Source organism: Lacerta agilis, chromosome 7, assembly GCF_009819535.1.
Source record: "Lacerta agilis isolate rLacAgi1 chromosome 7, rLacAgi1.pri, whole genome shotgun sequence".
NCBI lineage: Eukaryota > Metazoa > Chordata > Lepidosauria > Squamata > Lacertidae > Lacerta > Lacerta agilis.
Window position 1 is genome coordinate 80,273,591 of NC_046318.1, and position 14,931 is coordinate 80,288,521.

The 14,931-nt window shown below is 41.9% G+C and overlaps 1 protein-coding gene across 3 annotated transcripts in view; it reads right to left on the reverse strand.

Moving 5' to 3' along the window:
• The window catches only part of TRAPPC9 (trafficking protein particle complex 9), a 250,915-nt gene that overhangs the window by 189,715 nt on the left and 46,269 nt on the right, over positions 1 to 14,931 (reverse strand). The window lies entirely within an intron of this gene.

The window sequence follows — 14,931 nt, forward strand, 5'->3', positions numbered from 1 at the left end:
ATACAGCATCTCTTATTCTCAAGGTACTTCAAGCTGTGTCACAAAGCAATGGTCACCTGCAGCGAGGTAAATTTGCTGCAAAGTAACAATGATCTTACTGTGCAATGTCCATTAACCTTAATGCACCATTCACAGCTAGAAGCCCATTCACAGCCCTGAAAATATATCTAAAATACACTGTATAACCAATTTATAGAAACACGATTAATTTGATGAATGGCAGTTTCAGCTCACAACATGCACATAATCCCCACGAGTAAATGACTTTGGAGAAAACACAGGGAAGATTATGCCCTTAATTTATAGAAACAGAACCTGAAGTGTACATGCAGGGATTATACTTATTTAAGCATCTTTTAGCATCCCCTTCATCATGTGACCCCATGGTTTGTTATAATGCAATCGAAACAAGAACAATTCCAGACAGTGAAGAGCTAAACAGAATTAAAGCTCCCATCTCTTGCGGGGGCTCAATTAGTGCCAGCGCCATCTGCCAGGAGTTTGGGTGTAGCCTTTGACGCCTCCCTTTCTATGGATTGCAACTGCGGCAAAGGCGGCATTTTTCCACCTCCGCCGTGCTAAGCAGCTGGTCCCTTACCTTTCTCGCCCTGATCTCGCGGCGGTCACCTCCAGGCGTGATTATTGTAATTCGCTCTACGCGGGGCTGCCCTTGAAGCAGGTGAAGAGCGCTGTGGCGAGGCTCCTTACGAGGTCCTCGCCACGGGATCCCCATTCATCCAGTGCTACACCAGCTGCACTGGCTCCTGGTGGATTACAGGGTCAGGTTCAAAGTGCTGGTTTTAACCTTTTAAGCCCTATGCACCCTAGGACCCTCGTACTTATGGGACCGCCTCTCCTGTTACAGCCTGCGGAAGACCTTACGGTCCACAAACAATAATACTTTTAAAAAATATTATTGTAAGCTTGGTGCTTTGCCTAGGGTTCGTGAAAGCTCATGCACTTAGCACTAAACCACGATTTAGTTTTACGCGCAAACACAGCCAGTGTGTGTAACACTGCAGTCACCAATTAGTGCAAACTATACTAAGCTGTAGGAACGCGGGTGGCGCTGTGGGTTGAACCACAGAACCTAGGGTTTGCCGATCAGAAGGTTGGTGGTTCAAATCCCCGCGACAGGGTGAGCTCCCGTTGCTCGGTCCCAGCTCCTGCCAACCTAGCAGTTCGAAAGCACGTCAAAGTGCAAGTAGATAAATAGGTACCGCTCCAGTGGGAAAGTAAACGGCGTTTCTGTGCACTGCTCTGATTTGCCATAAGTGGCTTCGTCATGCTGGCCACATGACCCGGAAGCTGTACACCAGCTCCCTCGGCCAGTAAAGCAAGATGAGCGCCGCAACCCCAGAGTCATCCGTGACTGGACCTAATGGTTAGGGGTCCCTTTACCTTTATGCTGAGCTGTGATGAAGATTCAGACTACAATCCTGTACCCATTACATTGGTAGCAAGCCTCACTAATCTCAATGGGGCTAACTTCATGTAGTAGATGATTGTATGGCAGCAAAATACCAAAATCTAATTCCATATAGTCTTTTAAAAATGCTGTATTTCCTCACAAAGAAACAACCTTCCATGCGTATACCAAAATCCCATACAAAACAGGTGGTGTGAATTGCCATGATGCCCCTTGGCTCAGCAGCGTGGCCATCTGCCCTCCAGCCGAATAAATCTGAAATCCTGAGGCAGCTATAACAATGACGTGCAAGTCCAAGAAACTAAATCCCAAGTGTGTGTCTCTGTTTTAAACGCTTAACATAGCCATTACCATTTGTCTATTTAAAGTAAGATGGCCTTTCATGATGTCTGCTGCCCTTGAGAACCAAAATAGTTATTACGGTAACTGCATGCTGACCCAACATTTTAAGACACAATTGCCTACATAGTTCTGTACCTTTCCCTCAGATGTAGTGCACACAAGCTGAATTTCAGAAGCAACATGCAGTATCCCACATTCATCGTCTAGTTCATTCATCTGCATTTATGTCTTATCAACTCACTGAACAATGAAATTGCATCATCCCTTTGTGTAATAATACAGTGGTAGTAGCAACTGGGGAAAACTAAATATAGATTCTGCATAATGTATGCCTTGGGAATTAAATAATGCAGTATTGTCCTTTTTTCCCTGCCTCCCCTTGTCAGACCATTTAGCAACAGGATCCATCTTGAGTTATGCTCTGTATCTCAATAAAGTCCCCTTGCCCCCGAAGGTAGAAGGAATGTTTTAAATTTCAGCTGGCTAAAAATAGCCTTGCTTGAAATGATTGAAAGTGTGAGCAGAATAATACTCAGATACAACACAGAGCTGGCATGCAGTACTGCATATACATTAGCTAATGAGATAAAACTGCAGCTGCTCTTACAGTGATATATAGGTTGCCAAATGCATATGATTGGACAAGGTCTTATGACAACATACAGAAGCTGAATAACCTAAAGTAGTCGAAGGCTTTTTAAAAAACCACTGGGTTTCAAATGGCGTCTTGGGAAAATATACGAGTTCTGTGGGATCAGTAACAGCACACAACCCTCCCAGAAAGCCAACTTGCACAACCACTCCCCACCTTCCCTGATGGCTGTATTTTGGTTTAATATGAGATATGAATGAGCCTTTTGCACACTTCCATGTGCAAAAGGCCATGTGCAAGTGTCTAACTCGTGGTATCTTAATGAAATGCAGAAGTCTTTAATTTTAACTTCCCATTTTAACTGAAATGGTAAACTATGGTTGTGAGAATCAGGAGCAGACAGAACCTTAAAGGTAAAGGGACCCCTGACCATTAGGTCCACTCGCAGACGACTCTGGGGGTGCGGCACTCATCTCGCTTTACTGGCCGAGGGAGCCAGTGTACGGCTTCCGGGTCATGTGGCCAGCATGACTAAGCCGCTTCTGGTGAACCAGAGCAGCGCACGGAAATGCCATTTACCTTCCCGCTGGAGCGGTCCCTATTTATCTACTTTCACTCTCACATGCTTTCAAACTGCTAGGTTGGCAGGAGCTGGGACTGAGCAATGGGAGCTCACCCGTCGTGGGGATTCGAACCGCTGACCTTCTGATCGGCAAGCCCTAGGCTCTGTGGTTTAGACCACAGTGCCACCCGTATCCTCAGACAGAACCTTAAACCAGCTTAAAACTGAAAACTGTAGTTCTGAACCCAGCCAGTATCGTAAATCATGGTTTTAAGACAGAACCTTTAACCAGCTTAAAACCATGATCTACGACCCTGGCTGGGTTCAGAACGACAGTAACCAACCCCAACTCCCCTGTTTGGATAAAATCAGAACTAAAAGACTTCTGGAATTAATCACGGCCTGCTAAGAAGTGAGTACGGAAGGAGCAGCAAGTATGGGAAAAGATTTCTTCCTATTTCAGCTTATTAAACTGAGATGCGACCATCCAAACACAGCTAATGTGCAGTCACAGAGACTTGAGTGTATTCCAGGAGGTTGTACTCTCAAAATTCTACAAATGCTTATTAAAGATCACGCTACTGTGTCAGCTCTCTTTCAGAATTTAATTTTTAAAAAATCAGAGACCTAAAGAGATGGAACAACATGAATTCCACTCTCTCAGACAAAATAGCCATGATCAAAATGATCACCCTTCCAAAACTAACCTACCTGTTCCAAACCCTCCCAATCTGCATTCTCCCAACCCAACTCTGCAAATGTACTTTCTACTTACCATCTACTTTCAGCAGCCAGAAACATCATAACCAGACACTGGAAAGACCTGTCAGAAGTAAGCATGGACCAATGGTACCAAGTAGTATGGGAAACAGCCCTACTAGAAGAACTCACCAGTAACCTGAAACTGACATGGGGACAAACAGAAGACACATTCACCCCGGTATGGTTCCCCTTCATCACACACACAGCCCAAGACAATGACAAAAATCTACCGACAACATACAAATCAATATGGCTAACCTGACCAAAAACACTCATCTACCCCACTCACATAGGAAACCAAAGATCACAACAGCCAACCACAAATGAAGAATCACATCCTACGCCAACCCCGACCTCTCTCACCACCAAAGGAGCACAAGTGAACAACAGAGAAGCTACACAAACAACGCTGACACCAAACCCTACATATATTACTGGTAAGTAAAATAGAAACATCGTCACCCCACCCCACCCATCTCCCCATCCCACCCACCTCTTTCCCCCTTTTCTTCCTAATGTCTCAACAACCAAAACTGATTTGTAAAAACGTTACATGGAAAAAATTTGAGAGATACATTGCACACACCTTTGTAAATCAAGAAAATCTTTAATAAAAAATACTTTTAAAAAAATCAGTCTGAAACTCCCAAACAGTGAGTCATCTTTCAGAACTTTATGTTAGCCAAGTAATCAGGTATATAGCAACTGCATGGTCACACTCAATTTAATCCCCAGGCTGCCAACTTCTGGGGATTCCACTTTGCAATCCACTTAGATCATCATGAGTTACAGCAATGAAGTTAATGGATTTTTGTTTTGTTTTTAAGGAAGAAAAGAAAATATATTGGCAGAAGGAAATTTGAGCCTTTCAAATCAGATGTGGTGTTAAACTAGCATACCTAGATGCATAGCAGGAAACCTTACCGGCATTCTGCAATTCTGCTGTATTAACTAGGGATCTAGAGATTTTGTTTTCTGTTCCTTCCCCCCAAAAAATGTTATGAATACATTCATGAATCTGTGGTTTGTTGGTCAAAGTACTAGAAAGTGCTTTCAGTAAAATTATTTTGTAATAAAGCAAGACAAACCAAGGAAAACATGGGGGAAATCTTCAGTTTTTACTGAGTATTCAACATATTCTCAAATACTGATCATTAGCAAGTATGTTTTGATAATTCATCCAAAATATATTGCTGGGGTATTCATTAACATTCATTAACCTGCAATAAAACATGTCAGTTTGGGGCCTGATCCTTAGCTCAGATTAAGTCATGGTTAAGCTTTGAGTAGCAGTGCCCTTTTTTCCTATTATTCATCTGTTTGGAGCTGGAATGGTCTTATGGATCTGATGTGGTGGTTCTTGGAACTGTAAAATAAGCCCAAGTCCTGAATCTGCAAATTATCGGTACTTTTCCAGCATCCATTTGACCAAACATGGCTAACATGGTTTGGTTCCTTCACACAATAACTTATGAGGCATAAAATTTCTGGTTTTGTTTTGTCTGAGTGTTTTCTTTCCTGCAGGTAAGAGCTCATCTCTATGCTCTGGAAGACGACTTCTCCGCAAAAGCTCTGCTTGGTAATCACACCACTGGTTCCTATGAGTAAGAGGGCTTTATGTCCTGCGGCCCACTAACTTGCTATCAGATGGAAATCAAGAGAAGCCCTGTGCTCTTGCCTTACCATCTGTTTGAGGCTGAGATAACCTATGCCGGCAAATCACTGCAGTAATAACACGGAGGAATGGATTAAGTGGTGGTTTTCTTTATAACAACATGGGTTTACTTATAAAAAAAAATCTGCATCCCACTTGCACAGGCTTTGCAACCCACTTGAGATTCGCAAACCACAGCTTAGGAAATCCAGAGAACACGTGGATCAATAAATTATGTGTGGCTGCCGACACCATATAACACCATATAACACCGGTCCTGAAAGACCTACACTGGCTCCCAGTATGTTTCTGAGCACAATTCAAAGTGTTGGTGCCTCGGCCCGGTATACCTGAAGGAGCGTCTCCACCCCCATCATTCTGCCTGGACACTGAGGTCCAGCTCGGAGGGCCTTCTGGCAGTTCCCTCCCTGTGAGAAGCCAAGTTACTGGGAACCATGGAAAGAGGGCCTTCTCGGTAGTGGCACCTGCCCTGTGGAATGCCCTCCCATCAGATGTCAAGGAAATAGACAACTATCTGACTTTTAGAAGACATCTGAAGGCAGCCCTGTTTAGGGAAGTTTTTAATGTTTGATATTTTATCGCTTTTTTATTCTGTTGGGAGCCACCCAGAGTGGCTGCGGAAACCCAGCCAGATGGACAGGGTATAAATAAATAAATATAAATAATGATAATAATAATAATGATAAGAAGAAGAAGAAGAAGAAGAAGAAGAAGAAGAAGAAGAAGAAGTTATAGAAAAGATGACAAGAGAAGCATCTTTCAGAGTAAACAACTTTAACAGATCAGGATACCAAGTAGGCTAAGACACCATATGCAGACTACAGATAATGTTAGAATACTGAGGGAGAGACACTGGTGGTTAGATTAGTACTGCAAGTTAGAACCATAGAGTTGGGAGTGACCCGAGGGTCATCTAGTCCAACCCCCTGCAATGCAGGAATCCTGCCCACAGCCATCCCTGGGTGGGCTCAAACCACCAACCTTCTGGTTAACAGCCAAACACACTGACCCATTGCGCACTACCGCAACAGATTACAAAATAGGCGTTAAAGGCGAAAAATACGAGCACAACCAAATGGCCAACTACAAGTAACAATAACAGCAATAATAAGGAATAAAAGCGTAAGAAAAGGAAGTAAAGTCTGGGGGACAGACTTCCAAATAACCATTGCACATACACATATATGGTAAAATATTTTCTTTGTGACTCATTCCACCAGTACATAATAAACACACTCCATTTTTCAATGAATAAATTATTAGATTTCTTACCTTTCCTCACTATAATTCTATTATTTAATTTATGAATTTTTGCTACCTAGTGAATGACTTTGGGGTTTGTCCCCCCCCCCCCATTTAGAACTTGTTATCTCTGCAGCTGTTAAGAGGCCTATGGTAATTTCCCTATCTTCTGGCAAAACCAGACCTTCTGTGTAACAAAACAGAACAGCTAAGAAATTTGCTGGCAGCATATAACCTGGAATGCTTTCCTTTCCTTTTATACTATTTATCAAAACGATCTTTATTCAGGGGCAAGACCAGAATATATGGAGCATATCAGCATTTAGTGTTTCTCATTCCCAACACTTATTATTTGTACCTATATTTATTTATTTCAACCTTGGAAGGTCTCAAATACCAACAGATAAGAAGTTTATTTTTTTAAAAAAACTTTAAGATTAATATTTATTTCCTGTGGGACATATTACCATATCTACTTCCAAGCATCTAGCAGGATCTCATTATTCAAATACTGTTCACATCTGTTTTAATACATGTTGACGGAAATATCATTAGCCATAATAATATCACATAGCTTACTCAATAACTTTGGTCTTTGCCCTTTAGCCATTACATTTTCAAAATCTGTTCTCTCTCACACACATAATGTGCCACATTTTAAAACGAGGCATTTGGCTATGCGTCTCATTTGTAGATACTGAAAGAATTGCAGTGGGTGCTCTCCCATTATCATGCCACAACTGCAAATTATTTATATTGACATCTGATCACATTCAGATTAGCACGGGAGTCAGTTACACAGCTGCAAAGCCTCTTGGACTTGCCAATCGGAAGGTCGGTGGTTCGAATCTCCACAATGGGGTGAGTTCCCGTTGCTCGGTCCCTGCTCCTTCCAATCTAGCAGTTCGAAAGCACGTCAAAGCGCAAGTAGATAAATAGGTACCACTCCAGCGGGAAGGTAAACGGTGTTTCTGTGTGCTGCTCTGGTTTTGCCAGAAACAGCTTAGTCATGCTGGCCACATGACCCAGAAGCTGTACGCCGGCTCCCTCAGCCAATAAAGCGAGATGAGCGCTGCAACCCCAGAATCGTCCACGACGGGCCCTAACATTCAGGGGTCCCTTTACCTTTACCTTACAGCTGGTATGCAAAGGTTATCCACAAGGAAAACAGTCCCTTGGGCTATGAAAGGTTCCATCCTGCTGCCTTAGGGTAATGGAAGTTGAGGCCTTGCTCCTTCCCACAGCAATACAACTCTCTTTAAATGATGATCCAAAGCAGAGTTTCCTTACAGATCTTAACAAGATGGTGTCCTGTGCTCATATCAATTAATACCACATTACATAGAGCAGTATTCAAGTGTTATTTCGATTCTCCCACGCTGCTCACTTGTTACATATGTTCAAGGCACCACTATTAAGGAACTGTAGTGCTTTCAAGAACGCAAAGTTAAAATCAACCCTAAAAAGCCTTTACTCTGATACAAGAATGAGGAGCACCTCTGGCCTTCCAGATGATGCTGAACTACAACTTCCATCCCATGGACCTTGTCAGCTGGAGCAGAGGGAAGATGAAGTCCAACAACATCTGGATGACCACACTGCTCTAATAGATTAGCTCACTGTACCTACCCAAGCTGCTGGTTTCTCATTTGTGTGTCCTTTTCTCGTCCTAGGCCATCTGTCAGGCTGGAGAACTGCTGACTCAACTGAAGTGCAAGCATCCTGTCACTAGCATCACTGAATGCTTGTTAAACCTTAAGTAGTGAACCATAATAAATGCAGCATCATCGCCTTTCATGTCTTTACCTTTCCCCAAACCAGCTTATGAACTCTCTCCATATAAGAAGGTGCTCAGAGTAGAGGCAAGAAATGCCAATAACATGATAGAAAATTGCAAGAAAGCAGTTTGGGGGAAACGAAGGAAAGACGGGGGATGAACAATTTGAAACTCTACATGAGATTTGGGCGAAGACCGTAGCATTGAGAAGATAGCACAAGAACTGTGCATGCAGGCATTGGTAGGTGGGGGACAGAACAAGGACCCACAAGAAATATAAACCTGCTAGTGTCTAAAGAATTTGTAGTCTGTCCCAGCACTGAAATATTACTGCAATGTAGCATTAGGCTACCACTGATGAAAGCATCATATTTCAAATGATAGAGATAACTGGATAGCCCGACACTATCATTAAAATCTCCCCAATGACTTTTTACAAGGGAAGAAGAGACATTAACCCTCATGCCCCGGCTAAATTCCAAATGGGTAATTATATTCATTCTGCTCTGCAATTTCAAATGTCTAGGGGTCATCAAAACAAGAGCTTTACAAGACCCTAGATCCCTACATCAGAGCAGAAGGAATTATGTGGTCACAAAGATACGCATCAATAGAAGAGCTTTAAATATCAACGAAGCAATTTTATATGCATTTAAAATATATAAAAAACCCTGAAACCCAAGATGGGAAATGTAGATTTTAAGGAGCTAAACATGATTAGCAATTCTGGTAGCAAATGCTGACTGCCTGTCAGTCCCCAAAGGAACATAGATTCTTCCTGCCACATGTGATCATGAGCATAATGTTCAATGATGACAACCCCGAGGCAGTCTGAATCAAGTCTAGATTGCCCTTTTCCGTACTTCCTTGCTGTTTTGAGAAAAGCAGAATTCTCACAAACATGATAGGGGAAATCTATGTCTGTTCTGTGCCATTTCATGCTGCAGGGAAAGGCTCACATGAATGAACACTACACAATATGGAAACATCCCCTGCACAAATAAACTAGCATGCAACAGAGGCTTAGGCTAGAACCCTTTACCTGGGCATCTATTTTTTGTGTCAGATCACTTCCTGTTGAGATTTAGGCTTTCAGCACCTTTTCCCCTCTGCAGAGGCAGGGGACTTATTAGGATGGTCCACCCTCAGAGAGCCAGTGTTGTGAGGGAGAAAGGGAAAGGAGAATGTTAGCCGCTTTGAGACTCCTTCGGGTAGTGATAAAGCAGGATATCAAATCCAAACTCTTCTCTTCTTCAGAGTCTGGTGGATCCAATGGGCTTCCAGATGGCTCTGGGAGATTTTCTGGCTGCTGTGACTTCTTGAGCATCCGAATGGCTTGGGCCGTTGACACGATCACCCCCCAAAAGAGTACTTCTGTCTTGTCAGGATTCAACCTCAATCTGTTAGCCGCCATTCATCCTCCAACTGCCTCCACACATGTTATGGATTATGGGTTTGTGTTTTTTTGTACTTGTTTTTATCATGTACTTTGTGTTTTTATATTGTATTTTTATGTTGTGAACTGCCCTGAGGGCGACGGATGAAGAGTGGTATACAAATTTAATTAATAATAATAAGATACTTACTTGTTCTGAAGCAGTTAATTAACTGTTCTGGTTCAGAACAAGAAAACTAGCAAATAGAAGAGTTTCTAGCCTGCTTGCTTGCATGTATGGGAGAAGCGCTTGAAAGCATGCCCACAGCACATCTCTTCTTTTCTGGTTACAGTTAATTGGGTATAGGTATAACAGTAACTCTAACTAACGTGTCCATCAAAAAATATTGACCCAGAAATCGGTCCTTAAGTCTTTTAAATCATTGTCAACTATTTGAAGCTCTTGTGACCAATTTATGTTCCATCATCCATCAAAGCAGGATGTGCAAAAACATCAAAGCAGGATGTGCAAAAATATTTTCCCCTCACATGAAACTAACTTTCAATGTCAGAAACCTCATGAGTTCTGCTGTCCGTTTTGAGTTTCATCATAATTCAATCAACTTGAACAATTTGCAAGACAAATTGAAGATGTTTGTTACAATATATAGTTTCAGATATTCCACAATTCAAGAAGCAAAGGGCTTTTCAATATTGTCAGTAGAACAAAAGTAAAACAGTTTCGTCTCTCAAAACTGTTTCCAAGGTCCACTGCGTTACTTGAGAGGCACCAAACTTTAGTGTATACTCAGTGGGATCTTTGATGTTTTTCATTTAACGTCAGACCCTGTCAGATGCCACCATGCAATACTGAAATTTCACACAATCAATCCTTCCTATTGAAGACATCAATTTATTATTGCTGCAACTTTTTAATACACATTTGTTTATCATCATTTATATGTGTCACACAGATCCAATCCAGGATTGTAACAAAATATTTTTCCTTGTAATTGTTTCAATACTACTGCTTATCCTCAACAATATGTGCAAACAGTGAAAGGTCACTATTTTCTCAGTTTATCTCATGTATCGGATGAAACAGGAACTTAGCTGTAGAAGTCTCCAAGGCATAGCAATGCTTTCCAAATTACGTATTGGATAATTTACAGTCTGACAGTGGAATCCTCTGCAAGTCTGCACCAGTGGAAGTTTGTCAGGGGGTACCCTCCAATACTGGTTTTCCCAGTAGTAATGTACGGAAGTGAGAGCTGGACCATAAAGAAGGCTGATCGCCGTATAATTGATGCTTTTGAATTATGGTGCTGGAGGAGACTCTTGAGAGTCCCGTGGACTGCAAGAAGATCAAACCTATCCATTCTCAAAGAAATCAGCCCTGAGTACTCACTAGAAGGACGGATCCTGAAGTTGAGGCTCCAGTACTTTGGCCACCTCATGAGAAGAGAAGAATCCCTAGAAAAGACCCTGATGTTGGGAAAGATGGAGGGCACAAGGAGAAGGGGACGACAGAGGATGAGATGGTTGGACAGTGTTCTTGAAGCTACTAACATGAGTTTGGCCAAACTGCGAGAGGCAGTGAAGGATAGGCGTGCCTGGCGTACTCTGGTCCATGGGGTCACGAAGAGTCGGACACAACTGAACGACTGAACAACAACAACAACCCTCCAATAATGGGCAGCCTCATCCCTGCACACAAAACTATTCCCTCCCATGGAAACACAGTTATATATTGAATTCTTAGTAACTTAGAAACTCCACTCAAGTGTCACCTTCCATATTTTTATAGCCATTTTTACCAGGTTTGTTTTAAAAGCTCTGTGACACAATTCACCTGTCCTTACTCTGCAAAAGGCAAAAACAATTCAGTAATCCTGGAAGAATGCAAATAGAGCCATTATACAGCTGAACAGCAAGCTCAGCCTTACAGTTATTTAACATTTCAAACTTCAAAATGCAGTTGTATACTGAAAACTGCAAATACATTTGCAAAATGCATGAAGGTTTATTTGCACAGAAGTCTGCTGAGAATTTCACTCCCACTTTTGATACTGCAGAAGTAGTAGCTGCAACGGAACACTTTGCACACTGAAGTTCTTTCCTCTCCGTATTGAATAGCTGGATGTCAGAAGTGAACTCAGAGAGCCTGGCCACACCTGTCCCACAAGCACCCCATGCCTAATATACAGGTGAAACTCAAAAAATTACAATATCGTGGAAAAGTCCATTTATGTAAGGAATTGTTTTCATTAGCTACTGGAGTTTAATAATAATAACAACAACAACAACAACAACAACAACAACAACAACAACAACAATTTATTTGTACCCCGCCCATCTGGCTGGGTCTCCCTAGCCGCCACTCTGGGTGGCTTCCATCAAATATTAAAATACATTTAAAATATCACAGTTTAAAAACTTCCCTAAACAGGGCTGCCTTCAGGTATTTTCTGAATGCCAGGTAGTTGTTTATTCCCTTGACCTTTGATGGGAGGGCGTTCCACAGGGCGGGAGCCACTACTGAGAAGGCCCTCTGCCTGGTTCCCTGTAGTTTTGCTTTTCGCAGTGAGGGAACTCATGACATGCAAAGCGAGGTATGTCAAGCCTTTGTTTGTTATAATTGTGATGATTATGGTGTACAGCTGATGAAAATCCCAAAGTTGAGATTGTTAACTTGGGGTTCTCATCAGCTGTACGCCATAATCATCACAATTATAACAAATAAAGGCTTGACATATCTCGCTTTGCATGTTATGAGTTTATCTCATATATTAGTTTCACCTTTTAAGTTGAATTACTAAAAGAAATGAACCTTTCCATGATATTCTAATTTTTTTAGTTTAACCTGTATAGGACTAGGGGCTGAAGAGCTTGTGGAATACATAGAAACATGCATGTATTGATAACCTTGGACAAAAACTGAAGAAGCAACTCAGTACATTCACACCTCACTCAACTCTCACAGATTAAATAGCAACGAAACAACCTGGTGAATGAAATAACAAATGTTTTCAGGGAACAATGTGTAGCAAAGTGCCCATCCTTCTCCCAGTTTATTTACCAGTTCACAACTGCCCCGAGTGGCACATGACATCTCCACCCATTAGAACTGAGCCATCACAGTGTGGAACTCATGGCTTGCTCTCTCTCTCTCTCTCTCTCTCTCTCTCTCTCTCTCTCGGACCAATATACCCAGTGCCCCCCCCCAATTAAGGGCAAAGGAGAATGCTGTGTTTGCTGTGGTCGACACAGTGAAATGCTTTTGCGTAGTCAATGAAGCAGAAGTAGATGTTCTTCTGGAACTCTCTAGCTTTCTCCATAATCCAGCGCATGTTTGCAATTTAGTATTTGGTTCCTCTGCCCCTTCGAAATCCAGCTTGCACTTCTGGGAGTTCTTGATCCACATACTTGTAGAATTTTAAGCATAACCTTGCTAGCGTGTGAAATTAGTGCAATTGTGCGGTAGTTGGAGCATTCTCCATGGTTGATGGATTGTTGCTTTAATCACCAATCTGACTGTATGATTGTACGAGTTGTATGAGTACACATTAATACAGTATATGATAAATGTCTGTGGATGTATAGCATGTATTTAAGCAGGCAGGGTGATGGTAACCATAGTGCATAGTCTAAAAATAGAATTATCATCTGTAAAAGCATTCATGCTGTGGCAGTTGACAGAATGGATATAAATATACCTATTAGCAGCTTCAACTGAATCTCTAAACAGCACTGTAGTGATAGCAGGATTCTAAAAATAGCTTGACAATGCTGCATTTGAACACTTGGCCTCAGAAGCACTCTGATGCATACACTGGGTGAATTTCAATTTTTCCCTTCATGTAGTTCAAAATGAACATCTGTGGCACATGAGAGACAGGCAAAGTGACATTCTCTGACCTGTCTTCTCTGTGTCTACCCTACAAATAGCTATATAACAATGTAAGATTATTTTTTTCAGCTAGAGAATATGTTGCACTGGCTAGAATTTTAAATAAGAGTAAAAAAAACCAGGCTCCTAAAATAAATTACAAGAGCAAACCATTTCTACATGCATCTTTTGGTGCAAACTGGATCACACATCTGCATCAGGAGTCACCAGCTGTTATATACATCTCACGGCCCACAGCTACAGTTCGATCATGGCCTCAAGATGACCACAGTTAGCTGGATGAAAAACAAACCTTTGTATTTCTTCCAAATAAGCAAAGCACATTTCTTAATTTCCCCACAAATGCCTGTTCTATGTCCACATTTATACCTAAGAGAAACTGAATGCAGCTGCAAATTCTGCATACTGGAAGTGGGAGGAACCATACTTCCCCCCCCTTCAAAATCGCATGTTACAAAAGGGGTTATTTCATCGACTGGCCTACAAATGTCTTATTTTTGAATGGAGCAGAGAACCACAATAGAAGCATCTGATAAAGTGGACTGTAGTCCATGAAAGCAGGCACTTCCTGGGTTTTAATGCGCCACAAGACTTTCCCCCAAGACTAGAAAGTTATAGCTATGAATCTTAAAGATCACAGTCGCCTGCTAGGCTGATAGCAGCCACAACATACAAGATGCACTTGGTATCTGATTTCCTATACACATTTTGGTTAAATTACTTCAAATTAGTGTGTTAGGAATCTAATTCCAGAGAAATCAATTGTGCTTATTTCTCCTTTACTGGGTGGATAATGGAAAAAAACAAAGTGAGCTTTTTTTTAGCACCTTCACACAATGGGTCTGGTTTTACCATTTTAGGCAGAAGAACACAAAAGAAAGTTATGACTTGTACTTTATTGAACTGGTTAATTAGCCCACTTAAGTTGGAAAAGAAAGAAGTAAAATTAGATGTTTTACTGGATCAGTTAGTGTAAGGATCGTGGGGTGGTTACTCGGGGGATAACCAGGCAAGACTCCAAACCATCTTTTAATAGGTTTATTGTGCATGCTGTTTACAGTGCAGAGCTACAAGTTCATGTCTGTATCAGTCACTCGCAGAATCTGGGAGTGGCCCCTTCCAGCTGTGACCCCAACATACGAGTTTCAGTATCCCAAATCTCTGCCTCCCCTGCTTGTGTTTCACTCCTCTGCGCACTTGGGGCGCTGGAAATGGCGTGTCCCCCTCCTTGCCCGCTGAGAGAGGGGAGTGCAGGGTCTCTCCAA